The sequence below is a fragment of the Adiantum capillus-veneris genome, chromosome 5, assembly GCF_014529385.1.
Source record: "Adiantum capillus-veneris isolate H3 chromosome 5, ASM1452938v2, whole genome shotgun sequence".
NCBI classification, from domain to species: domain Eukaryota; kingdom Viridiplantae; phylum Streptophyta; class Polypodiopsida; order Polypodiales; family Pteridaceae; genus Adiantum; species Adiantum capillus-veneris.
In genome coordinates, this window is record NC_140935.1 from 8,465,804 (window position 1) to 8,493,735 (window position 27,932).

Sequence of the window (27,932 nt, forward strand, 5' to 3'; positions counted from 1 at the left end):
TAGAACCTTGTCCTACTAAAGAAGGTCGAAATGGTTCCTTGTGAGAACCCACTACTGCTGGCCCGGAGCCTGGCAACCACCCGGAGGGCCAAGATGACATGGTGGCCCTTGTCGACGCCGACCATGAACCTGCTGTCAGCTCTCCTCTGCCTGAGTCCTAAGCTCGGAGGGCGGGTTTGCCTGAGTACCTTATGACTCTGTCTGCTCTACTGCCTACTGGCCAGTCCTAGGAGGTTGGGGCTAAGCCTGAGGTGAAGATCGGTGCCTCCTCTATGGATAGGCCTTCACAACAAGATGGCCCATCTGCCGACAAATAAAACATTGATTCAAGAGGCCTGAATACTCCACGCCTCTAGCGGAGCCAACCACCACTCACCCGAGGTAGGAGAATGACCTTCGCGAGGGTGTGGGTGTCCCGAACCAAAACACATATTGTGGGAATGCCAACTGCCTTGGCAGCTACAGAGGCTGCTATGCGAGGTATCTCCAAGACAGTCCCAATCGCTGAGCCTATTCTGGATAGGATCGGAAAGTACTCCCTCCTCAGGCCGAGGAAGTAGACTGAGATGGGAAGGTCTACCTCCTCCACAAGAATGTCGATGTCTGGGTTGAAACCAGGACGCCACTATCGAAAATGAGTTCAAACTGCTCAAATGGCCAAGAGACTCATCACAATGACCTTGGACGCTATCTCGAGGGTCTCGAGGGCCATACCCGAGAAGCTAAACGTCAAGGATCTTGCCCACCTCTGCTAAAAGGCGTGCTTGGAGGAGATCACGCACCTCTCCTCTGCTAGGTCGGGTGCCGATGATCTTGCAGATGACGGAGGTCGCTTACGCTCCACCTCTACTACAAGGCTCGCTTGCTTTGTCGGCGATAGAGCAAGTCGGATGGTGGGCTCTGCAAAGTCGGGCAAGGGGGCTTCTAGAGAGTCCCTCTGGGGTGGAGCATGAGCCTCCATCTGTGTCTGCTACTGTGATGGAAAGAGGCCAAGTGGAGACAACCCTCTGAGAAACCCAACGAGTAGAGTCCCAAAAAACATCACTGACGAAGCTAAACAGAGTGAGGCCTGAAAAGGAGGGGGGGGGGGGGACAATGGAAGGTGCTCGAAGGCAGGTGGGCGGGAAGGGGGGCTGAGGATGGTAGGCTGAGGGGACTGCGGGCTGAGGAGCTGAGCTGAGGGCAACAACGGGAGGGGTGGGGGGAGCAGCGCAAGGGTAGGAAGCGATGGGGCAAGGCAACACGAGCTGTGGGGAGGGCATCACGAAGAGGGTGAGGGTGGGCGAGCACAGTAGGCAATGAGCAGCTGCTTTTTGTTTATGGATGTTCTGTCAAGAACTTACCCACATCATCATCAAAGTTCAGTTCAATGTGCTCATCCTTAGTGTCTACTTGGTTTCATCTCCATAAATTTTAGAATTTTTAATGTCCAAAGCTATAATACTTTGGATACAGTGCAATCCTTCCAAAACTACAGATATATATTTCTCTTGTTTTGGTATCTCCTGTTTTTCCAATGAAGCTTTTGAACATAGCAATGATAAAGATGGTGAGGCATGACACTTGAGCAAAAAAAAATTGCATGTGGGCAAGCTGGATAGTATCTAATACGTGATGGATTAGATAATATATAACACTTGATTATTGCCAAGGTAGAGGATTTAGAGACACCAAAATTGAGCATTAGATAATAACACTTGATTATTGTCAAGGTAGAGGGATTTAGAGACACCGTTTATGAATCAGTTTGGAAGAACATGAGCTTTATTTTGAATCTTTAGAGACAACGGGCTTTCCCAAGATGTCGGATCTAGAGTTTATGTCACACAGATCTATATTTTCCCATTCAACAAAAATGGTTACCAAATAAAGTTTGACTAAATTGATTCAGATGAGAGGGCCTCGACCAAGCTTTGAGCCTTGGTTGCATCCAATGAGAAACCCGCACTTCAATTGGGGCAAGCTTGTTTAATACATCTTCTCTAAACTGGCACAGCTTTTGACTGGCTCCTCTCATCTTATATGCCAAACCAAGGCCAAGCTTAAGCAACACAAATATTGTGTTCACATTGCCATAGATCCATGCCTAAAATCTAAAGCTTCATGTAGAATAGTAAACTTTTGAGTTAATCTAAGCAATTTATATTCTGCGATTCATCTCTGCATAATGATCACATGTCAATATAAATGTTTTCACGATGCATTACTTTATGAATCAAGCATACATACAATTCTTATATTCACTTTGGATTGCATAAGAGAATTTGAAAGTACTTTAATAAACATAAGGTTCCAATAAATCAATTCTAGGCAAATAATAAAGAAAAGAGTCGTGACTTATTTGCCAATCAGTTGGTCATGACAATCATATTCTGTATCAAAAAAAAAAAAAATTTGAACAAAAAAGACTAGTGATTTGTCGATTGAGATAAGCAAAAGAAATTAAATCAGTGCTAGATGAGCACCAAAATACAATGTTGCACTGAATGCAACGTTTATGACCGCAAGAATAGAATGTTAGTCAAAAACAATTTGTTACTTACAAAAATGGAATACAAAACATCATTATGGATTACTAATCACAAAAAAGCTAAGAAATCACTTGCAGGTTTGCAATAAAGTAAAGCTTCTTAGTAACCATTATTGAGAATCCAAGCAACCATTGTTGTTTTTAATGTGAACAGAAGAGAAAAATCCCAAGGAAGAAATCATTTGAAAATCTCCAAGCAACAAGAAAATCTTGCTTGCCCACAACGTTCAAACACTCTCATGCTTGAATAGCTGATTAAGACAAGCATTGTGAGTGTTCACAATTACAAAACATTGTTGAATACCTGATTAAGACCAGAATCGGAAGTGCTCACAATTACAAAACCTGTCCAGCACACTTAGCACAAACCCTAGGACAACCCAATTTTTTTCCTTTGGCGATCCGGGAAGTAAGTCAGCCCCTAAGCCCCCGAGACCTACTCTCGCAAGACGAAGCTTTTGTCAATGATTTCAGCGCCTATTTTAGAACTTGCTCCCCTACGATTTTAGAACTATGACAACCTGATGAAATGCCAGCAAGAAAGGGCTTGGTCTACACTAACTATAAACATTCGTAAGCCGAGGATGTAATGAGGTATCACCATAGTCCTGCTAGTGACAACATACGAAACTACCTGCATTAGACAAAGAACCTTGTCAGGATTGACAATGCAAGACGTCCGGAATGTCATTGAACAAATAAAACTTAAGCTTCAAGGTTCGCATTTACAGCTTCAAAAAAATTTATATCATGCTTTTGCAAAGACCAGGGGTGAAATTACAAGAACTTACTTTACAAATTGTAAATTTTCTGCAGCTTGTGGCCATATGATAATTGTCACTATAATAACAATCTTTCTTGATAAGTTTTTTTTTTTTTTTTGAGAAAAAGATCCTTCTATTAGTTAATGAAACTGCCCATAGGGCTACAACCACCTCTACTAGAGAGGGCTACAACAATCACAAGGGGAGACTCTCCCAATGAAAAAACAGCATATGTAGAATGAGGCTAAATCAGGAGATGGGAGTAGGGAATAGCCACGCAGGCGGACAGTAGTGCCATCTGAGCACACCCTGGACCATGGTGAAGAAAGGCCCAAGGCGCCAGAGTCAAAGGAAAGCCTCTCTACGCTCCTGCATGCGGTCGGATCTGCCCTAGAGTCTCTCGAACTGTCCCTTGAGAGTATGGATCAGCTCTAGCCAAAAATCTCGAACTATCTCTGCTAGTGGTATAGGAGGAGCCTCAAAGATGCTGAAGCAGCGGGCCCGCCAGATGAACCAGAGTGTCAGGCGCAGACGAGCTCCCAACACTCCTCTCTCTCACTACACTCCTATGGAGTAAGCTCTGTAGCAGGCTGGAGTGTAGGTCGACCCCCCTGTATCACTATCATCTTGCTGGTGGAGGATAGCTCAAAGTGTAGTGCCGGGCCCGTGAGAGTAGACCATGCAACTGCCCCCCAAGTGTACTGCCGTGCTGTGGAAAGAGTTGGCATCAGCCGAAGGACACGAAGCCAAACTTGCTATGCCATAGGACAGTCCCAAAGACAATGACGCTGACTCTCCGCAGGATGGTCACAAGCTGCGTATGCTGCCGAGAGACCACAATGTACAAGCCAACTCCCCACAGCTGTAGCTCTTTGTGCAACCAGCCACTGGAACAAAGTGACTCGCCGCGGCTGTCTGGCGTCCCACAACGTCACCCAAAAAGCTGACAAGAAATCAGCTGTGAGACCCTCCTCCTGCCAATGAGGTGTTGCAGCAGGACGAGCCTCTCTTTGTGCTGCCAATATGTGACGTGTATCCATACACACCTACCCACATCCATCCATAACCCTATCTTTCATCATGACTCCCCTCAACACTTGAGTCACGAAAGACAAACGAATAAATCAAGAAAGCTCCGAGATGGCAAAAGGAGGAGTGACCAAGGAGGAATTAACCAAGATGGACGACAAGCTCAATGCCACAATCAAGGAGAACAAGAAAATGACGGATTCCGCCATCGACACTATCATCAACCGTCTCTCCAAGCTCGAGAAGGAAGTGGAAGCCTTGAATAAGGAGAAAGAGGAGTGGGTGAACAAAAGAGATTAAAGACAAGGAGACAAGGAAGGAGCTCGCGATGTTGAAGAAGGCCCAAGAAGGATGGAAAAAGGACGAGGAGATGCAAGAACAAATGGCCATCCTCAATGCTTCAATCGCATCCCTCACCCCCGAGGAAGGTGAAAAAACAATGAAACCAAAGAGGCCATCAAGGAAGAACTCACCAGCTTGGAAGACAAGCTCGAGGCCACAAAGGAAGGGTGGGTGGGTGGAGGTGGTCAAGAAGGACCTTAAAAAAGAAGCCAAAGAGGACGCTCACAAGGAAGAGGCCCTCCTTGTACACCACACCATAGCAACTAAAATACGCGTATTTTATTTAGAATACACGACGTCCCGTATTGAAACATACAATACGTCTCATAACATTTTCTATTCTAACGTTTTTTTGCTCAAAACGTAAGTCTTTTCCTAGTTGATCAATTGTGTTTTAGAGCTTCATGGTGTTGTTTATGTATGCTATGGTTAAATATTGAAGAGTAATTGAGGAGGTCCATGAATCGCTTCATTTGTCCTTATTGAAGTATCATATCTAAAAAAGATGACGTATTTTTTTTTTCCTCAAAAATACGTCTAGTACGCGTATTGTACACCATGTATTAAATGTCCCGTCCCGTATCGTAGCTGCTATGCACCACACTCGAAGAGGAGAAGATGCGGCATGCCCGCCGCCTAAATGTACGAGTCACCGCCATGGAAGAAGGGAAAGACTCCACTCCCAAGAAAGATGGCAAAACCCTATGTACCAAACTTGGGTACAAGACAGAAGACCCAACCCCCTTCACCAAAGCTTGGAGAGTCGATAAAGACCCAACCAAAAAGAGGGCCCTCATCCTCCAATTTCCATCGGAAGAAGCCCGTACCCTCTTCATCCGCAAGAGGGTCATCCTACGAGGCCTCCCAGGGGCACCCATCTACCTTGATGATGACCTCCCAAAGATGCAAGTAGAACATAGGAGAGCATGCATGCCTCGAGTACAACAAGCACGCAAAAGAGGGGAAACGGGCCTCCTACCGAGACGGTCGAGTCATCATTGATGGCAAGGCCGTAGAATAGGGACTCGCGGCCTATGGGACAGTATACGAGGAGATACACATGGCAGTTTTTTTGGAACTGCAATGGCTCTCTTTGGACACATCCAGGGAGACTAGAGGAGGTGATGCATGACTGAGACATTGTTCTACTCACAGAGACACGTACGAGTCCCGAGAGAGGCCTACCTCGAGTACAAGATTACCAATAGGAGTCTCTACACAGGAAGTGCACACGGCACAACACTCCTAGAGAATCTGGCAGAGTAGCAATCCTCTATCGCCGCTGACTTCATAGCAGGATACGGATAGTAGCCCGCGACCCAGAGGCACGCTACATGTGGATACCGATTGAGCTATCGGAGGAGCACACTCTATACATTGCCATTTGCTACTTCGCGAAGGATTTGTATCACTATCATGCTTTGATTGTATGTGTGCCAAATGTGGTGTCTTCACTAAAGCACGAAAAGCCCTTGATGGCCTTCCCTTCCTCTCTTTGTTATCGTCGTCTTTGGAGTGCGTTGATTGCAAGATAGGCCCAACATGGCTGTCGTAAGGAAGCTTTGGGTTGCTTTTATGAGATGTGAAGGGAAGGCCTTTCTCCACCTCCAATCCCCTATGCTTACACCTTAAAGACTTCTGGCCTTATGCAAGACCTTGACATGGGGTTGAGCAACGACAATGAGATTGCTAGTCAGGGACTGTTGGAGAAACAAGTTGTGCTTGGGAATGTTTTGGTCGATATACATGCCAAATGTGGTGCCCTTCTAAAAACACAAAAAGTTATGGATGAGCTTTCTGTGTGAGATGTCCCGTTTTGGAGTGCGCTGATTGCAGGATATGAGTGACACGTTGTGTGGCAAGGAAGCACTAGGCTTTTTTTTTACCAGTTTGCGAAGTGAAAGTTTCTTGCTATATGAAGTCTCTTGGGGTGCTTTTATAGGAGGATATGCCTAGCAAGTGGCCGAGGAAGCTCTAAACTTTTTTTGTCGGATGCAATAGGACCTCGACACTTGCCACCTCTGCATCTGCAACCACTTTTCTTAGTGAGCTCAATGCATGTAGGACTCAAGTTCTATTGGAGGAGACATGCTCTTCTCTACTTATTTTGTTTGACTTGATGCAGTTAATGAAGCACTGTGCTTGAAGTTGGGCATTCCAAGCGACTTCCATTTTGGATGGAAAGCTCTTCGGAAAGTGACCACATTTGACATGAATGTCGACCAAAGCTCCACAAAGCACTACACTTTTTTCCCAAGAGTCTTTGACAAACAGTTTTTAGAATTTGCAATCGCTTTTTCATGTCTTGCCCTTGTACCACTACCTTCAAGATGATGGCATTTGGAGAGAGGCTCTCGCTTTTGTGTCCAAGAAGATGATCTAGAGCTTCTTTTTCATGCCCATGTTGGTGGGCATACCCTACAATAAGTGGAGTCCAAGAGATGACATTTCTAAGAGGAAGCTCTTTCAACCTTTTCATGTGCTTTAGTGGGTACACCGGGCGTACATATCGACTAAAGCATTATGACACATGACATCTTCTATTAAGAGACCTTGACTTAAATCTCATGGTAATATTGTTTGCTCATGTCGATGTCATGCATAATATCACATGCCTTGAAGACAGAACAAAGCACCTTTTTTGTAGTCTGACAAAGGACTGTAATAAAACGGCAAAGAATAGAGCCTCCGACTCCGTAAAGTCCTAGGCATGGGGTCTCATCTCAAGCCAGCCTATTGGGCAGACTCACACATGGCTCGTATCGTAAGAAAATCCCTCACTCCTGAACCCACTTGTGGGAGCTATCGATGTCACCACTCGATAGAACGTGAAACTCTAATAGGACTATCACACATGACATCTTTTATTAAGAGGCCTTGACTTAAAATCTCATGGTAAAATTGTTTGCTCATGTCGACGTCGTACGTAATATCACGTTCCTTTAAGATAGAAAAAAGCACCTGTTCTGTAGTGTGACATAGGCATGCGATAGAAATGCGAAGAATAGAGACTCAAACTCCTTAAAGACCTAGGCATGGGGTCTCATCTCAAGCCAGCCTATTGGGTATACTCATACATGACTTAAACTGTCGGAAAAGGTTTAACACATGGCCATGCACGAGAACAAAAGAGTCCCCACTCCCGAACCTACAAGTGGGAGCTATAGATGCCACCACTAGATAGGACATGAAACTCTAATAGAACTATATATACATACATACGCATAGAAATAGAAATAAACATATTCTATCACCATTTGCGAATGGTCACAAAGGCCCATGAGACAAATATATACAATGATGTCCATGTCTATGTAGTATCAAGTATGTATCATCCTATAACCATCTTCAGTTTTGTGTTCATGGAACGGAGGCAAATCCTCTGTCAAATCCAGAAAAGAAGCAATATTGGCTACACAAGTTGAGCATAGACATGAAGAGCATGATGAGGAGTCACAAGTGTTAGGTGAAGCGGAATGAATGTTGTATTTTCTCAAGATTAGTGATCTTTATTGCTCAAGGTTCCTTTTAGTTCTTAGGGAAAGAGAGAGCTTTCCGTTTTATGGAGAGTGCTATGATCACGAACAAAGTGAATGGATTGTGCGTGCAAGTGAATGAGACTGCGAGAAGGAGAGAGAAGAGATACGACACCGAGAGGTTGTAAAACCCTCCTCCGAAGGCCCCACTCTCGTCGGCGAGAGTGGTCTACTTTGATTGCACAAAGGTGTACAATGTGTATGCAATGGACTAATGCAACCGGGACTATGCCGATGACGACGACGGTGATGACGACGGCGACTTGATGGCTAAAATCTGGGTTCTTCTATTCGCTGAATTCGGGGACTGTTTCGGTGGCTGAAAATGACTTGCCAAAAATGTTGGCCTGTTGAAGACAAAAACGCTAATGGCTGAAGTAGCAAAAATGCTGATTCTGATGAATTTGTTGGCGATCACAGGGATCTGCAATCGCTAGGGTGCTGGGAGATTGGCGATCAAGTACTGCTAGAAACGCCAGGTCTTGGAGGGTAGGCGAGGATGGGGAAGTCCAAAAACGCCAAGAGGTTCTGGGGGGTACTACTGAGAAGTTGCCTGTTGAGCGGGAAGCTCCTGCTACCTCTTCTGCCAGAAAGTGCTAACTTGGGTTTGCTTATATATTAACTTAGCAAAATTGCCCTACCTACTTTGGTAGGAAAGTCACTTAAAAATAATAAGTGAAAATCTCAATAAATAGGAAAATAGGCTAAATGCACTCGAAAATTCCCCTAACTGATGCTAATGGATTCTGATGGGAATTCCAATGATCATGTTGTGTGCAACCGGAGGATATGCATCTATGCTAAGTGACTAGGCATGCACGGTCTACGAATAGACTCACAAAAGTGCCAGATCACTGCTAATCTAGACTTGACTTGACTTGATTGAACCCTGCTGTGGTGTAGCTTGTCCACGGACACATAGGGTTGAGATGTGTCACGTGACATCCCCTCCTTTTCAAAGTGAGGTACTGGTACCGAACTGTATGGCGTTGAGGGAGATCGCCAACAGCGTCCGGAATCCTGGAAGGGACTCTTCGTCGGCCGACTCTGATGTGTGGGTCGTGCGGTACTTGAACTTCATAAAGGTCTGCAATGCTTGCTTCTTTGGCCCGCGCCGAAAGCAACACAAAGTCTTTTGAATCTCCTTTCTTGCTTCAACTTCGTCTAGAGTCGTGCTTCTTTCGTCTTCAAGAATCTCCATGGCTGAAAATTCCTGAAACAATCTCCAACAAAAAACCATGAACATACCCATTCCATGTATAGTGAAGGAAAAAAATCTTGTCTTCTCTAAAGACAGTGTATGCAATGTAGATGAACATAGAGATGGAGTGACAACCCGTTCATCAAACACATGCAAACAATGAGGTCGAATCTTTTCTGTTTGATCGAAATCAATCAACTGTGGCAAATCACAATGGAAATGCCCATGCTTGGTGCTCATACAATCATGTGATCTTTCGGAAACTGTGTCATGCCAAGGAAGAGACATGGAATGTGACTTCCTTACATATAAACTTTTCAACTTTTCATGAACAATCCGCATACATTCGTGCTCATCCATGAGAGATACATGCTCAACATACAATATGTCATGCCTAGTAAAAGGGATCACGTAACGATGTTGACTAAAATACAGGAAACTGTCACGAATGAAACACTCGAACAATGCGTACGTATCAATCATGCGAACACATAATACTTCCTGTGATGGTTCCTTGGACCAAGGCTCGAGAGCCAAGATCGCTTCTTCGGGATCTATCGAATCTTCTTGTGGGGGATCTGTGGACCTCGATTCGAAAGCCAAGATCGATTCTTGGTGATTGATCGAATCTGCAACGAGGTTAGCTTCGCTAGAAAAAGCATCAACTAACACATCATTCTTGTGAACAATCACATCATCTTCATGCAACTCATCATGCTTGTGAGAAATCACATCTTGATCATGCAAATCATCATGCTTGTCATTGTCATCCAAATCATTATGCAAATCATTGGCATCCAAATCATCATGCTTATCATTGTGCTTCAAATCATCATGCAAGTCATTGTCAATCAAATCATCATCATGCTTCACACAATCATGCAAATCCTGTGGGTCATTCTTTGGAGAAGGAGAGACAGAGAGAGTCTCCTTTTCGTGATTCTGTGCAAAGTATGCCTGTACTTGAGAAAAAAGTCGCAACATCTCTTTGTTCTGTCGATCGCTCTGTTCTTTGAGGGCTTTGTTCTTACGATCAAATTCTGCTTGTCTTGCTTGGTTCTCTGCGTGTCTGCATTCCATTTCTTTGAATTCACGATCCAATGTGGCTTGTCGTTCTTTGGCTTCCAAGCAGGCTTGCTCATGCTCACGTGCTATGGCTGCCATTCTTACTGCATTTCTTGCTTTACGTTGTAAAGTCTGTTCCATAAACAACAGTCCCAACTCCTCCATTGGAGTTAGTGCAATCAGTGTTGTAGATGGGGAAGGGTCAGAAAAACCTCCTGGTGGTGAAAATTCTTCTTCGCCTCTCTCATGCTCATCACTTCCAAGCGAAGTATCCATTCCGCTTCGAGTGATGACCATTCTGCAATCGTGGGTTCTTGAGGGTTCTTTAGGGGTCTTGGGTTCTGAAGTTCACGAGGAACTTGGGTTCTTGAGGGTCTTGGGTTCTGAAGTTCACGAGGAACTTGGGTTCTTGGGGATCCTGAGTTCTTGAGGTCCTTGATTCGTGAGAATCTTGGGTTCTTGAGTTCTTGGGGTCCTTGATTCGTGAGAATCTAGGGTTCTTGAGTGCTTGGGGTCCTTGAGGTTTTCTTTCGCTTGCAAATCGCGTTGGAGAAGGATCTTCTCTTCACCCGAGTTCTACTCTTTTCTGCGGGCGCACCCCTTGGCGGCCTTACGCTCACACCAAGGTTGCTTTTTCCCACCTCACGTCGATTGGCCGACCGCTAAGTACACGGTCCGCTCTCAATGAGTGAAAAGAGACACAAGGGGAGGCTGGACAAGCCCTTCTTTCTTGGGATTCATGTCACTCTTCAACAAAACACGATTAGGAATCGCCACGCCCAAGTAAACTTGGGTTCGTGCGACCACAACATGCAAAAAAATTCTTGTGGTTCTTGTGGTTCTTTCCTTGAGTAATGCAGAACACTTCCAAAGCTCTGATACCAATGTTAGGTGCAGCGGAATGAATGTTGCATTTTCTCAAGATTAGTGATCTTTATTGCTCAAGGTTCCTTTTAGTTCTTAGGGAAAGAGAGAGCTTTCCGTCTTATGGAGAGTGCTATGATCACGAACAAAGTGAATGGATTTTGCGTGCAAGTGAATGAGACTGAGAGAAGGAGAGAGAAGAGATACGACACCGAGAGGTTGTAAAACCCTCCTCCGAAGGTCCCACTCTCGTCGGCGAGAGTGGTCTACTTTGATTGCACAAAGGTGTACAATGTGTATGCAATGGACTGATGCAACCAGGACTATGCCGATGACGACGGCGACTTGATGGCTAAAATCTGGGTTCTTCTATTCGCTGAATTCGGGGACTGTTTCGGTGGCTGAAAATGACGTGCCAAAAATGTTGGCCTGTTGAAGACAAAAACGCTAATGGCTGAAGTAGCAAAAACGCTGATGCTGATGAATTTGTTGGCGATCACAGGGATCTGCAATCGCTAGGGTGCTGGGAGGCTGGCGATCAAGTACTGCTAGAAACGCCAGGTCTTGGAGGGTAGGCGAGGATGGGGAAGTCCAAAAACGCCAAGAGGTTCTGGGGGGTACTACTGAGAAGTTGCCTGTTGAGCGGGAAGCTCCTGCTGCCTCTTCTGCCAGAAACTGCTAACTTGGGTTTGCTTATATATTAACTTAGCAAAATTGCCCTACCTACTTTTGTAGGAAAGTCACTTAAAAATAATAAGTGAAAATCCCAATAAATAGGAAAATAGGCTAAATGTTTTTAGAAGAGTGACGTGTAAAATAAGTTGACGCAACTTACTTGGCTAAAACTTAAAACAAGTACTCAACTTTAAACGAAAAAAGAAAAGACATCTTAAAACCTTAACCCTAGAAATCAAACTTCACACAACAACTTCTTAAGGAAGATGTTCTTAAGTCCTAATGTAAGCTAAATACGAAATAATACTACTACAAACCTACGAAGAAGAGGCTGTAAATAACCAAAGAAGTACAAAGATCCAAACTTGACAAAATGTGACCTCAACTTCACTGCTTGTCCAAACAGGAAGAATAAAATTATCACCTTTATCATGCATAGCTTGGACAACAACTATGACATCCCTACTCTAGGTGCAGGTTTGTATAGAGGTCATTCATCTACAAAACCAACGAGCTGAGTTTCTATCACCCTCCAGAGGTGATGGGCATACTCAGCCATGATGAAGGCTAGCATTTGTCAAGCTAGAGTAAAAATACTAGAAGCGCTAGAGATCAAAACAACAAAATAGTGTGTTACTAAGTCGAACAATAAGTGGGCTTTTAAGCTCCCCACTTTTATTGAATTTACTATTGATTATCTTGAACATTCCAAAGGAGGAAACACTAAAATAAACTTATTGCGATGCAAAAATGAAAGAACGTTTTTCATGATTCTTTTGAATGAGTATCCTTTCTTAAAGAGTAAAGAAGTAAGATGGCACGATTGAGCAACAAAAGCAGATTAACTAGAACAAAGACAAGAAAATCTAAATAACTGAGAGCAAATGACACCGTACTTAGCTAAAAGAGAAATGTTCAGAGAAATGTGAGGCATACAGATGATATGTAGATTGGCATATTCTGGTTCAAGGCGCTTATCATAGATATCTACTTCTAATCCCAAGGGAATCTGAAAAGCCTTAAGGTCTAAAATAGCACAACAATCACTATTTGTGGTACAGTTAAGTTCACAAAACTCCTTAGGATAAATTCCTCCACCACAGAACTCGAATTCAAGTACATAAATCTTGAAAAGAAGGAACGTCACGAACAAAAAGATCATCTACAAAGCGTCTTACATTGCATAACTCAGCTCGTTTCTACAGGCGCAACTAGTTATGGCCTGCATTATGCCGCTTCAAGTATAGCTCATGCAGATTCAACAACCCTGTGCCCTCGGCCATCCTTCAATGTTCATGGAAATGATATGCAGCAGGTCCCCATGCCTAATTCTCAAGATTCACACCAACTCTTTTCCGCACTGTTTGCCCGTGCAACAGCAAGCCGGGCAGAACCCGAAAGGATTATCGGAGACCTTTCAAACCCTGGTTTTATTTCACAGATCATCAAGCTGGAGGGTACTTCGGATGCTTGCCAACGTAATGAGCGGTCTCAAAGATCACATATTTGGTGCGATCAACCCATGGCAGAGGTCTGTTCTAGTGCTACTGAAATAGAAGATATCAAATTTTAATCGATGATCAGTTGGCCTAATCTGGAGTCGAATTACCAAACATCATTGCCTTCGCAGGACCGTTCAGCACATTTTTTTGTTGATGCTATCAGGCTGTTGGCGATGTAGACGGCAGAGGCCGAAGAAATGGAAAGAGTAAACGTCGAAGTGGACATGAGGGCAGTCACACGGAAGCTTATGATGGTTATCCTCAAGTAATTAAGCCAGCGGCTTCAGTGCTAGCTGCTTGCGCTTTTAGCAAAGAGTGTGAGAGGATTAGTGGCAGACAGCTCAATGTCGAGGGAAAGGCATTGGGGAATATTGCCACTAGTGCAAGTCATGGTTTGATGAGTCGTTGGCTCCAGTTGCACTCCTCTTCCAGCTCTGTTGATAGCCTATCTGAAAATTTGATGAGGCAAGCATTTCGCAACGATCTGCAGCAGACAAACAAAAACATCTCTCAGGACCAATCCAACGCAGAATATGGTGGGAATTGGTTAATGTTAGCTCCAAGGAGATGCAACAACATTGCAACGAAGGTCAAGTAGTCAATCATGCCAGGTGCCTACGTTGCCGACCAGGATCAATAGAATAGTCAGAGCAGAAGTGGAAGCTAATTCTTTTTTCCACACACAGAGATTTGATGCTGGAGAAGCCGAAGAACACGGACTACGGAGTAATGGCATTTCTGGAGACAGGCATACCAATTTGTCAGCACCTATTAGCCTCCAACAGCAGTTCACTGCTGGCTATTCAACAACTGGGTGGGATAGCAGAAACTTTACAGACAATATGGCCAATATTGTGGCCTGTAAAGAGCTTCTCTTGCTAAACCGCATGCAGGCGGCAGCCAATGCAGGTGCAGTTGGATTAGCAACAACAACATACTGCAGCATTGCTCTTTAGCAGTTGCATATGAAGCAGGGAATTCTGGTGGTGTGGATTTGAATGCCCAGCATTTATAACTGCCAATAACCATGATTCGGTGGTGGATCCTATGAGCAAAGGTCCATGTACGAAGCAGCTATCGGATCAAGTTCAGATGGCTGCAGATGACAGACATCAGTTTGGTATTGTAGCCAACACAAACCTTGGAGGAAAGCTACTCCAGGGCGGGCAGTGAAAATCTACTCAAAGGTCTTTTGTGCAGCAGGCGGTCGAGGTAGAAACTCCATATAGCAGCTATAGTATGCCAAACAGGCCGAGTGCAATTATCGCCAACAATGACTTAACATTCCATAGCGCAGGCATGCTGCTGTTGATATATTGTTTGAGAGCGGAACCAATTTCAGTCTCAAGAGGACAGAGTTTGTGATCTACTCTCGAATGCATTTTGCAACCTCAAGATTCAGAATTATTTTATTTAGTTATACACTCAATATATCATATATGTTGGGTGCCAAGCGCCCACTTGTGCAGATACATTCTTCATGATGCTGCATCTTATCTCGATTTTCTTCTAGAGATGAGTCAGCTTTCTTTGCATCTCTTACTGGCTTAGCATAAAAGATCCATTACGACAAGTGCATATAGCGTGCTCGCTGCTGCTGCCGGCACACCCCCCCCCCCCCCCCCCCCTCATGTAGCCCCTCCGCCCTCACCTCCTGCGTGCAGCCCCCCAGCCCGCCCCCTGCGTCCTCGGCCCTGCCCGCTTCCCAGCCAACACGTCCCCCGCTGCTGCCCTGTCCGCCTGCCGGCCCACTACCCCACCCCATTGCCTTTAGCCACTCGTGCATGCACATTGCCGTTACTACCCACTGCCCCGCCCGCCTGCCTGCACATTGCCGTTAGCCCACTGCACCGCCCGCCTGCACTTTGCCGTTAGCCACTCCTGCTTGTCGGGCCTCGCCAGCAGCATCGACGTGCTCGGTCCAGCAGGAGATTCCCCTTTCATCAACGCTCCTCCGTCTTTTCTTCACAGCAGCAGCAGACACAGATGGAGGCTCAAGCTCCGCCACAGAGGAACTCCAATGAAGTTCCATCGCCCGACCCCCATGAGCCTACCATTCGACTCTCTCTCACCGACAGAGCAAGCGAGCCTAGCCGCAGAGGTGGAGCGCCTGCAGACGCAGGCGACTTCTGTCATCTGCAAGATTGTCAGCACCAGACCCAGCAGAGGAGATCTGCGTGATCTTCCCAGGCCCGTCTTCTCGCAGAGGTGGGCAAGATCTTGGACGTTCAATTCCTCGAACGCGGCTACTCCCAGATAGAGAGTTTGAGACCTCCGAGATGGCGTCCAAGGTCATCGCGATGAGCCCCTTGACCATCCGAGCAGTTCGAGCCCACTTTCGACAGTGGAGACATGGTTTTGACCCAGCTTCAGATATCCTGGTAGAGGAGGCAGACCTCCCCATCTCCGTCTGCTTTCTTGGTTTGAGGAGGGAGTACTTACCACGTTTGTCCACGATAGGCTAAGAGATTGAGACTGTCCTCGAGTCACCTCGCACGGCAGCCTCAGTAGCTGCCAAGGCGGCCGGCATTCCCTCGGTATGTGTTCTGGTTAGGGACACCACTCTCTCCCGAAGGTCCTCGGGTGAGTGGGGGTTGGTTCCGACAGAGCGTGGAGTATTCGGGCCTTCCGAATCAGTGTTTCATTTTTCGACAGATGGGCCATCTTGCGAAGGCTTGTCAACGGAGGAGACCCCGACCTACACCACAGGCCCAGCCCCAACCCTCAAGGACTGGCCAACAGCAGCAGGCAGAGTCACAGAGTACGCAAGTAGAGCCACCCTCCGAGCCTGGGGCTCAAGCGGAGGAGAGCTGGCAGCAGCTTCGTGGTCGACGTCGATAGGGGCCACCGCGCCAGCCTGGCGCTCAGAGTGGTCCTCAGGCTCCTGCCCAGTAGCAGTGGGTTCCCACAGGGAACCGATTCGACCCTCTTCAGCAGGACGAGGTCCCTGCTCCAGCTTGCACCTCAGCCTCACCCTTGACAGCCCCTCCTCCCCCCGAGTTCCCCGCCTCTTCCATTCCCCCCCCCCCCCCCCTTCCTCCTCCTCCCTCTACCTCTTTATATGGCCCTCCTACCTTTGTCGATCCCCATCGCCCCCCCTCTCCCCCTCCTCCCCCTACTCCCTCACCTCCTCCCGCTCCATTCCCAAAGCCATCTCAGGGGGCAGGTCCTTCCTCGGCTGCTAGGAGATCTCTTGGCAGCGCCTTTGCCTCGAGTCGCTTAGCGAGAGAGGGACAGCCTTTCTTGCGACCCCCTCTTCTGGTGCAAGCGTCTCCCTTTGCAGCAGTTCCTCGTGGTCTGACAAACTTCGACATTCGTCGCCGTTGGGATTTCTTTGCCTACGACTTTACACGGTTTCTCGACGACCCCTCACCACACCTTGAGGCAGCTTGCTTCAGAGTTCTGTATTGTTCCTTGCAGCTAGGGGGATAGAGACCTTGGACTCAGCGGGTGGCTTCTCTTTTCCCTATGTGGCAGGGACCAAGCTGAGTGGACTATTGACTCAGTGTTGGAGTGGCTGCAGACACAGGCCCTAGAGTTCTCTCATCACATGGGAGACCTAGGGGTATAGACTTGCTTCAAACTCTTTGGCCATTGGCCATGTTTGTTGTGACACCTCGAGACACAGCAAGATGTAGACACATTGTGGTTCACTTTTTTGCTGACACGCAAAGCCCGCCATGCTATGTACACATACATGAGGACTCCTGGACACAGGAGGTTGCTTTACGCACGGCTCGGTCTACTTGGGCTTGGACTAGACACTCTTTGCAGTCACGCCTATCTCGAGGACGCTCGGATGCGGATTACTCCTCATCCAAGCCAGCCTTGAAGATAGCACGGTTAGCTGCTGCGGCAGCATCAAATCTCTCTCACTCCCCATGAGGATCGTCTCATGGAACGTACAGGGATTAGGTGGGCCCCAGTTTCAGCGTCAGAGAGGCCGACTGAGTCAAGAGCTTCAGCGATGCCTTGTGGGAGGAGAGATTGACCTTCTTATGCTACAGGAGCATCATCTGTGTGAGAGCCGCATTAGACGTTGTGCTCAACTTTTGTATGGACGATATGAGACTTTTTGGTCAACTGCATTTGGACCTGGAGGCATCCAAGGCGGGGTATGTATGACTATTGTGGATTCTTTGCAGGAGGCCATTGTGGGCAGAGGGATTATTGTGCCAGGCAGAGCTCAGTGGATCACTATGTAGGTTCAGGGTTGTCTCGTGGGCTTCCTGAACATCTATGCGCCCAATGTGGCGAGTTCAAGTGCAGAGTTTTAGTCTCAGATTGTTGAGTCTCTGCCGCAGGCAAAGCAATGGTGTATAGGGGGTGACTTCAACATGTTGGAGGAACCCTCTGACAGGATTGGTGGTAGCCATACTATTGTGCATGGAGTTGAGCTAGCAGCTTGGGAGAGGTTTTAGCGGGTTTCAGATGTGGCAGCATTCCAGCTTTGTGAGGCCCCCAGACAGCCTGGCCTTCTCGCGTTCGGATCGCAAAGTGGGAGGCGTGAATCTATCTCGGATAGATCGCTTCTACACTAGTGACCACTTTTGTGACTTGGGTGGGACACTTGGCACTCTAGCAGGGACTTCCTTTTTGGACCATGCACCAGTGATCCTTACAGTGACTCATAGGCAGAGGAGGGGGAGCACGATGCTTCGCATCCCAGAAAGGGTCTTGCTGGACTCGGCTATTAGAGAGCGAGTGGAGGCTCTTTGGGCAGAGAGCTTAGACATGCAGGATTCTCCTGCTGACAGAGTGGCCTCAGGACTTGCTCAACTTAGTCGACTCTTTCTTCAGGAGTCTTTGGCTCGCTTGGCTACAGCGAGAGAAGCAGCAGCCAGGCGTTGCTTCCTTGCAGAGAATGCAGGAGCAGCATCCACACAGTCCTTGGTTGGAGGAGCAGCCAGGAGCTCATCAGCACTGAGGAGAGGCGCCATGAGTTTGCTTTCCATCGACAGGCATCTCACTGGACCCAGGTGGGTAACAGAGTGACGGGCGCTTTCTTTGAGGCAGTGGGACCTCGGCATACGTATGCCTAGGTCAGCCAGTTGAGGAGGCCCGACGGGTCAGTTTCTTCAGAGCCAGAAGACATGCGTGCAGTTGCTACTTACTTCTACCGTGATTTACTGTTTGCAGAGCCTCAGTCAGAGCGTCAGGATGCATGCAGAGAGCAGGTGTGGGCACAGATGCCTTGTCATGTGACTAAGGAGATGCACCAGAGGCTTGATCTGCCTCTTCAGCTAGAGGAGCTACACACGGCTCTTAGAGCACTCCCTCGTGGTAGCTGTCCAGGTGAGGATGGCTTGACTCCCAGCTTTTTCTTGGAGTACTGGGACTTGCTTGGCTCAGATCTCTGTAGAGCTTTTCAGTACATCCTACACACAGGAGAGATGCCTGACAGCATAAGTGAGGGCCTGATTTACCTCATTCCCAAGGAGGGTGGCTACTTGGATGAGATTCGACAGTGGCTCCCCATCACCATCCTCAACTCAGCCTACAAAATTCTTGCCAAGGCTCTGAGTATGAGAATTCAGCCACTTCTTGAGAGCATTATATATGGGACACAGACAGGTTTTGCCAAGGAGCGTAGTATCCTTGACAACATCTTTACTTTTTGGGAGGCTTCTCCCCTCGCGCGGCTCCGTGGTGAGGATCTAGTGATTCTTCTCCTTGATTTTGAGAAGGCCTACGACAGAGTTAACTGGGAGTTTTTGGAGGGCACTCTACGCAGGATGGGCTTCTCATATGCGTGGATCAGAGGGGTGTCAGCTTTGTACAGATGGACACATAGTCAGGTACTTTTATCAAGAGGTAGAGGTGATCGTTTCATGCTCACACGTTCGGTCAGACAGGGCTGCCCTCTTGCCCCCTTCCTCTTTCTATTTTATGCTGAGGCAATGAGCAGGTTTTTTGTTTACGTGGCTTAGCTCACCCTATTCGGGGAGATGAGCTACTGGACGTTGAGTTTGCAGACGACTCAGCCTTGTACTTGGATGGCCAGGAGGCCAACCTTCACAGGTGTGAGCAGGCTCTTGAGACTTTTTGTTGTGCATCAGGCGCATTGATCAACTGGAGAAAGACAGAGGCTTTCTCGGTTGGTAGTGCTCCTACGCCTGATTGGATGCCGGGTGAGGGTTTTCAAGTGCCTAGTAGGCAGTTGAATGCAAGGTAGTATGGGTTTCATAGCTACTAAATATGACGTCTCCACCACTTTTTGGCTCTGTTTTGAAGGTGAATGATATTGAGCGGAACGCCACCCGTATTAATGCCCATGAGCGTCACGCAATAGTAGTTCGTCGGATGCGTGTTTGGATTATTGATGAGCGGACTGAATGTAGTGCCTTCCGCTATGGGGATGACGACCTCAAGATGCCCATTATCATGTGCAGTTAGGAAGCACAATACATAACGCAGGTTAGTCAGCAAGGAGACGAGAAGCAGCGGCTTACAACACACACACACACACACACACACACACACACACACAGAGAAGAAGAAGAAGAAGAAGAAGAAGAAAGTTTTAACGTCGTAGGAAACTATCCCAAGAGACCTTAGAGAGAGAGAGAGAGAGAGAGAGAAATGAAATGAAATGAAATGTTATATTAACGTCTTTGAAAGGCCAAAAAGACCTATGAGACCAAAAAAGTTACAATTGGTGAATCTGATATCATGTCTGAGTACGAAAATTACAAAGAACTAACCCTAAAACACTAAGGAAATGAATCTGAAGCTGATTCGGAATTGAGACAAGATATGTGGGGGGGGGGGGGGGGGGGGGGGGGGGGGGTTTGTTTGGTGGTTTCAAATGAAATCTCTCATCGGTCGCTGTCGAATCTCATCAACCTCCTCCATGGTCAGTACTCTGGTTGGGCGTCTTGCATGTCGAGCTAGAGTGATCGATATCTTCTGCTGCAATCTTTGTCGATGGTGGGACCCCCCGAGGTCACGGGCGTCTGGATCTGTTTAGCTCAGTGACTCGGTCAAGCAACATACCTCTAGTGTGGGTGGGCTCTGAGATCTGTTGTGATGACTGCTCCTCTGGCTCTCCCCTGGCTGGTCTAAAGAAATCTGTGACTCGTCTATGAGACTGTCTCCCGCAGCTCTAGCAGGAACAATCCGAGACATCTCTGATCCTCGTATCTCATGACTCTAGAAAATGGTCCGAAACCTTCTCTGAACAAGCAGTGGAAGCGGCCGCATATCTCATAGTACATCGGGCAATGACAAGTGTAGTGCAGCTCTGTCTCTGGCAATAAGTTACATAGGTGACATATCCTGACCCCTGCTGGACCCCTTGAAATCGGCCAGTCTCGATCTGGAGCTGATGTGATTCTCGATCTAGAGCTGATGTGATGATGTGCGTATCTACCCAATAGCGCATCATATCCCATGAGATAAGTGCGTATCCATGTATGCAGGCCTAGTCACAAAACCATCCTCCGTAAGTTAGAGAGGATGCTCTCTGTAGAAGGCCATCTTCCTATCCAACTCCTGTGTCGGTTGTATCCTTGTGCTCCTAGTATCTAGCTGAATCAGATCCTGGTGTATAAGTCTGGTGGTCTCTGTCCGTGTGAGAGACAGGGACAGTGCATCCAGGGAGTATTGAAACGGAGGCAATCTATCTATATTTAAACCATGTGACTGAAACCATGCTGTCATCTGTCCATGCCAACATGCTGTATCGCCTTGTAGCGCTAGTTGTGGAACCCCAGGGCAAGCTGAGCGTATTTGTCCCTAGGGAGATCCCATAAACCATGTATGAAGGATACTGATCTAGTCAATGCCTCCACCACGAGGGGGGGGGGGGCGGCTAGCTCGGCTCGGATAATCCCATGCGGCACTGAGGCCTTAGCCTGAATCATCCGAGCGATCATAGAGACCAAAGGCCTCTTCATATATCTCCATCCGTCTGTGTTGCCAGATTTCCCATGATGGTCTACCGAGGGTCCCCATACCTAAACTCCATAGAGCATAGCTGAAGTCACTAGAGTGTCAAAAAGCCAAAGCTTTGTTCGCGGTTCCTGAAACTGAGCCTGCGAACACATCCTCTCCAGTCCTCCCAAGGCTGCATATGCTCTCGTCAATCTAGTCTTTGATGCTCTCCGCAATGAAAACACCGGTCCACCGAAGACCACCCCAAGATAAGTATATGCATCTATGTACTCCACAGTCTCCTGGCCATACATAAATTTGGATGCTCACCTCCTGACCCATTGTGGTGTGGTGTTGAACACCATAACCTTGGTTTTCCCCAGGTTGACAGACAATCCACTATCACGAGCAAATGTATGCAAAGCATCTAAATGACGTTGCATCCCCTCTAGAGAGTCAGAAATCAACACAATATCGTCAGCATATAGTAACAACAGAACCATGTCCCTGCTAGTTGAGCCCCTTTGTCTCCCTGACGCTCTACGTAATCTGAAAACTCATCCACATACATCCCAAAAAGAGTCGGAGATAGGGGGCATCGCTGCTTCACTCCAATAGTGGAGTGGACCATGTCAGACATTCCCTCATTAGTGCGTACCCGTCCCATCACTGTCTTGTATAAAGCCAGAATATCCCATATCAGCTCTGTAGGCACACCCATGTCCTGTAGTCTGCGTACAAATCTGGCTCTTGGCACTGTGTCAAAAGCTTTGCGGAAATCCACAAAGCTACAATAGATCCTCTTGCCATTGCGTCTACCTTCCTCAATAATAGCTCTAAGTGTCAAAATATGGTCAAGAGTGGAGAAACCTCTCCTCAATCGTGCTTGCCCTGGTGCTCGTAACCCCTCTCACTCATCCCATCTACTCAGCTCCTGCTCAAGAACAGGTGCATACAGCCTAGCTAATGTGTGACTAACCATGATGGTGCGATAGGTCCCGGGAATCATGGGATCTCCTGACTTGAAAATAGGCACAATCGTAGACATACTCCAAGTCTCAGGAAAGCCTTCATACATGGCTCGATTAAACATCATAGCAAGGAGCTCTGCAAGCATATCTCTGACATGGATAAAGTGCTCTGCTACCAGAGCATCATGATCATGTGATCTCCTTGACTTCATCCTGTCAGTGGCTTTCCTTACCCTCTTGGTAGTAAAGAACGAACATGTCTCCGGGCATGTCTCTAGTGGATCCGGCAAAGGTGGTTGCCCTGATGCTGTGTAGAGAGATGTGGCATATTCCCCCATGTCTCTGTGGAGGTGATCGCTAGTGGTGGTGAATACTCATGGAATAGCCTCCATGCTTCGCCTGAGTCTTGACTCATAAATAGCTGATACAGATCCCGCTCTAGCTGAGATAGATAAGCCCTTTTCTTTCGTCGCACTAGGCGGTGAAAGATAATCCGTGATTGTCTATGTGTGGTAATACCCATGAGCACTTCCCTCTGTAATTTGATCCTCGTCTCTCTACACTCCTCATCATACCAACTGTTCTGGGGCATGCTCCCAGATCGTCTCTATGTAGGCTGGTTGTGGGGGTATGCCTCTAATGCTGCATCATGGAGCGTCTCTGTCAATATCTGAGTGAGTTCAGCTAGTGGCTGTCCCACCTCCTGAGTGCATAGCTGCCTGTATATCTCATCCATATACACAGAATCCGTCTCCCTCATGAAGGTATACCGAGTGTGCGTGGGGAGCTCTCCAAGTGGAGCTGTGCTGAACTGAAACGTCAAGGTGAATGACAAGATAGCATGATCAATTGCTACTCCAACTGGCCTAGTGCCCACCATGAAATCTTGAAAGAATGGAATGAGACTTGGCTAGGCCATAACATAATCCACTGTACTGGCACCATGTCGATGTGGAAAGCAAGTAAACCCTCCAGCTGTCGAGAATCTTTGTAGTCCATTCAAAATGGCCAATCTATGTGCAGTTCCCATATCTATCAAGTATCTGCCATACTCAGTGTGCTCCTCATCTTGTGATAGTCTGGATAGGCCGATCTCTGTAACATCCAGCTCCCTAAGCATCTCCTCGGAAGCATCATAAAATATTGTCTGGTGATGGGCAGTCCTAGCATTAAAGTCCCCTAGTATAATGATGTCACCATCCGTGGAAAACTCCCATATGTCATTATCCAAAATAGCAAAGGGGGACTGTCCTCTAGGTGATGCATATATTGACGTACTAGGAGGGAAGTAACAAATAGCAATGTAGAGGCATCTGTCTGTCTCTGTCCTGAGCTTCACCCACATGTACCTAGCCTGTTCATCCTTGCGCGCTATATATATCAATGGCTGCAACTCCTCCCTGAATAGAACTGCCACTCCCCCTGAGCGCCGTCCTCGATGCTCCGATCTGGTCTCCTGTCTGGAGGTTGTCTCCCATCTATATCCGCTCACCTGTGGCATGGATTTCCCAGGGGCTTGATGCGTCTCAGAGTAGAAAATGATGTCTCTCCCAGTGAAACTATCCTCAAAGGCACCTACATCCAGACGGAGTGACCCATTACAATTCCAAGTTGCCCTCTTTAGTGTGGTCCCATAGGTCTTGCCCCGTAATGCAGAGCGTCGCTTCAATATCACCACCCTTCCATCCCTGTAGAAAGCAATCTTCCCTTTCTCCCTTGTTGCTCTAATTTCCGGCATTACTTCTTGCATGAGCAATCTGCGAGAGGGTGAGGTCATCTCCAAGAAAGATGCATATCTTCTTTAGAGTCAGTCTCTTCTTTAGTGTCAGTCTCTTCAAGAAGTCCTTCGCTTCCATGGAGGAGGATGAGTGCCCTTTCTTTCGAGGTTTCTCCTTTGCTTCCACTTTTCTTATTGCCCAATCTCCAAGCCCTCATATGCGTCTGCTTGTTAACCCCCACCAAAGTCATGAGTTCTTTCACCTCTTCATTCACATTATCTTGGTCTCTAAGGCCACATATCCTTACGTCTAAGGCCCACACACGTCTCCTTTGCTCCTCTTGTAGTGTCTAGTTAATGATGGTTGATGTGGGGGTGGGGGCTATTTCTTTGCCCTTTCCTTTCTTGACAATCGCGATCCATTTTTCGGCCTTTTCTGCTTTTTGTTGGCCCACAAGGTCGTCATTTCTTTTTGTTGCTCCTCACCTTCTTTGATGGCCCGCACTTGTTCTTTAATCGTGTTAAGCTCTTCAACTACTGAGAATTGAAGCTCTCCCTCTTTGAGGACATTTTGCAATCGCACCTCTGCAAGCTCTTTCTTGAGTAGTGCGATTTCCTCATCTTGGGCATTCACAGGCTCCTCAGGCGTATGTATCGTGCTTTCTTGTGCCGACACGCGCTCGTTGAGTGCGTTAATAGTACCTAGGAGATGGCGATTGATCTTGTTGATGGACACGATCATTTCTTCTTTGCATTTTCGAATGGTATCCTCCATAGGGTCATCCTTGCCGCCAAAAGGACCTGTTTCAACGTGTCGAAGCTAAAGATTCTCATTGAAACGATACTCTAGTTGCTCCAAAGATTACATGTTTAGGGTTCAGAGAGCTGAGAGAGAGAGAGAGAGAGAGAGAGAGAGAGAGAGAGAGAGAGAGAGAGAAGGTAATTCTGATCAGAAGACATAGATCATAAAGTTACATTTGAGTGTTTTGTGTATGGCAGGAGAACATATATTCACAACACTGCAAAGTTCCAATTGCACAAGCGCGACTCCAACTCGACAACACTGTAAGGTTTGCTATCTGCATCCAATTTTCCATGCGCATGCGTTTTCTTGGCGCAACACATAAACGATATGGGATAGGGCATGACTTCCGTTTTATATCATTTTTAGAGAGACCACAGTGCCAACTCTCCACCATACTTTTGTATGGCACCTCTGTATAACGTGCACTATATACTTTGCATGTTTCATTGAAAGATGCTATGTTTAACTATTCACATTGCTTTTTTGTAGCTTGACTCAAATATCGGCTTGTAGATTGGACAATCGAAAAGCATCAATACAACATTGCAAGTCAGTAAAGCAGCTCATTTATTGTTGCAGTTCATTCATGCTTTATCTATTTGTTTGTTTTAGAATTTCCCGCATTACTTCCTTTGCTTCGGTTTATTTGGATCTCGTTTTCAAAACTATATACTCGATGTCGATCAACATCTGCACATGTTATTTGCACATGCAACTGTTTGCAGACAGTTGCTAGCCAATGCATGTGATATATTACAATAGCGAATGCATGTGGTGTATCGCAATAGTGAATTCATCTTGTGCATCTTTACTTTAGCTCTAAATAATTGATACCATACTAGGTGTCTAAATAATTGATGCTATATTGTGTATGTCCTCGTTTCTTCCGTATTAAGTATCGGTATGAAGTTCTGAAGAGCTATAAGATCACAGTCCAAGCGTCACTAAGCTAAGGAGCAAACTGCAGCCAACTTGAAACTAGCTTATCGTCCATATGCCAGGTCATGCTTTGAAATTACTGTATTGTATAAAGATTGGAGCATGCCATGTAATATCTTTGTTCATAATCTAGAAATATGTCCCTCCTGCACTATAGCGATAAACGAGGTCAAGAGACAAATAAAATAGACAATCCTACTGCCCTCAATTCTATATTATTGTTGGGCGCTGCAAGACCTTGGCATGGATTGAAACATTGAGGGAAATAGGGAAATATTGCTTGTCGGGGCTCTTGAAAAAAGATGGGGAAATGTATGTTAAATGAGGTATTTTTGTAAAAGGGGAAGTGCTTAATGGACTTCCTATCCAAGGGGTCTCTTGAAATGAAATCATTGCGAGAGAGACCCAACAAAAGAAGGGCGCAGGTTTTTTTTTGAAATATGCAAGCAAGGGCTTCTTGCTAGATGCAATCACCTACACTACGTTAGGCAAGCATATACTAGTGAGGATCCACCGAAAAACAACGTCGTGATTCCACTTTGATAGATATGTATTACAAATGTTTCAGTTCTAAGCAGATTGTGAGATTCTTAGTTTTTAAAAGGCTTCAAGCCCATTTCAATCTTTTAATGTCATTTTAATGTTCCAATGAAGGTCACTATTATTCAGGTATCCGTACTCAGTAATTACATACTCTGTTGTTCAACACTAAGAAAGTATACCTTTGTTGCAATTTATCTTTCTGAAGTGTTTTGCTAATAAAAGTTTCAAGCTCTTAACCTAAGATTGTTATTGATTATTTTCAAGCGGTGGGAGTCTTGCTTTGCACTGATGTAGCAAATTTAGCTTTCAAAACAACGAAGGCATAAATTGAGACACACTTCAGTTGGGTTGCAATAATCGTTTTTTAACTTAAAAATTATCTTAGTACAAAATTTCATCGATAAAAGGCAACTAATCACTTCTTTTTTGAGAAGTATACAAATCACTTAAAGGCAATCCCAGTAAAAACTTTTGCAAAGTGGATAATTTCCTTCTCTCGCTCCTCTCTAACCAACTGTTTTGAAATTTCTAACTTGTTGAAGGGCAACCTAAGACACTTTTCTTCCAAATATTGCATTAAAGTAAAAGAGAACTTGACAGCAACATAGTTGACTAACAATTACATACCAAGATGATCCAGTCCAATCACTTTGAGATTAATGCAAATTGTAGTCGATCCTGAGTGAGGAAGAAGATTCCTCACCTTTCATGCATGTTTAAGCTATGGGTACCGTTGCAATGCATCCTTCGCGAATTCAACGCAATTGGCAGCCGATCAAGAGTTTAAGCAGCAGCTGAAAGGCCTTCAAAGAACAATTCCAAATGGAAAACTGAAATTATGGCAGCATAAATCATGACATGACAATCAAATAAAAAGACAAGCTTAGGACTTGCGAAGTGTAGTCAATCACCTTGCATGTATTTTAACACACCCCGGACCCAGCTCTTCAATGCGGCTACCTCTGAGCTTACTACACTGAGCTCAACGGAAACAAGAAAGAAATCCTTGCATGCAGTCGCCACAAAGAGACCGAGAGAGAGAGAGAGAGAGAGAGAGAGAGAATATAAGAAGAGAGAGCCTAGAAGTTTCCAGCTTTCCATGCAATGCAATCATCACCTTAATTTATAACGCCTAATTTAACATGCGCTGGCACTGAATTCACAAAAAGGCCACGTCACTAGTGTTTCCAAAAACCAAGATTTAGGTCTGGTTTAGCTCTCCATTGTGCATCCCAACTCAATTTTTGGTAAGTTTTGATGAGGTCAAGGTCTTAGGTAGTGTAAAGGTCCCGTGGAATCTCGACTGATTCTACATAGGATGTAGACCCAAAGTCACCCCCACTGCACGTTAATCTCTATAAAGTATGTTGTGTTCAGCTATGGAAAGTCATGAAACAATCCTTGTGATGGGATTATCTCTACCAGAATGGTTTCATGCCATTTGGTGTGAAGAGCTTTATCTTTGGTGTGATGGTCCACCCCAAGCTCATACAAGCAAGATACGCCAATCTAGCATTAAATATCTTCCTCTCAACCTTCCAACTCAATCTAGACTTCAAGTTTACATCTTTGCT

General features: G+C 46.1%; 1 long non-coding RNA gene across 1 annotated transcript; it reads right to left on the reverse strand.

Annotated features, from left to right (window-relative positions):
- Positions 1–2,699: 2,699 nt before the first annotated feature.
- On the reverse strand, positions 2,700–27,440 carry LOC147456849 (uncharacterized). The gene is made up of 3 exons (XR_015188272.1): positions 27,270–27,440; positions 27,062–27,161; positions 2,700–3,164 (listed from the first exon to the last, which is right to left on the reverse strand). It is a non-coding gene; the product is annotated as an uncharacterized LOC147456849 (long non-coding RNA).
- Positions 27,441–27,932: the final 492 nt, after the last annotated feature.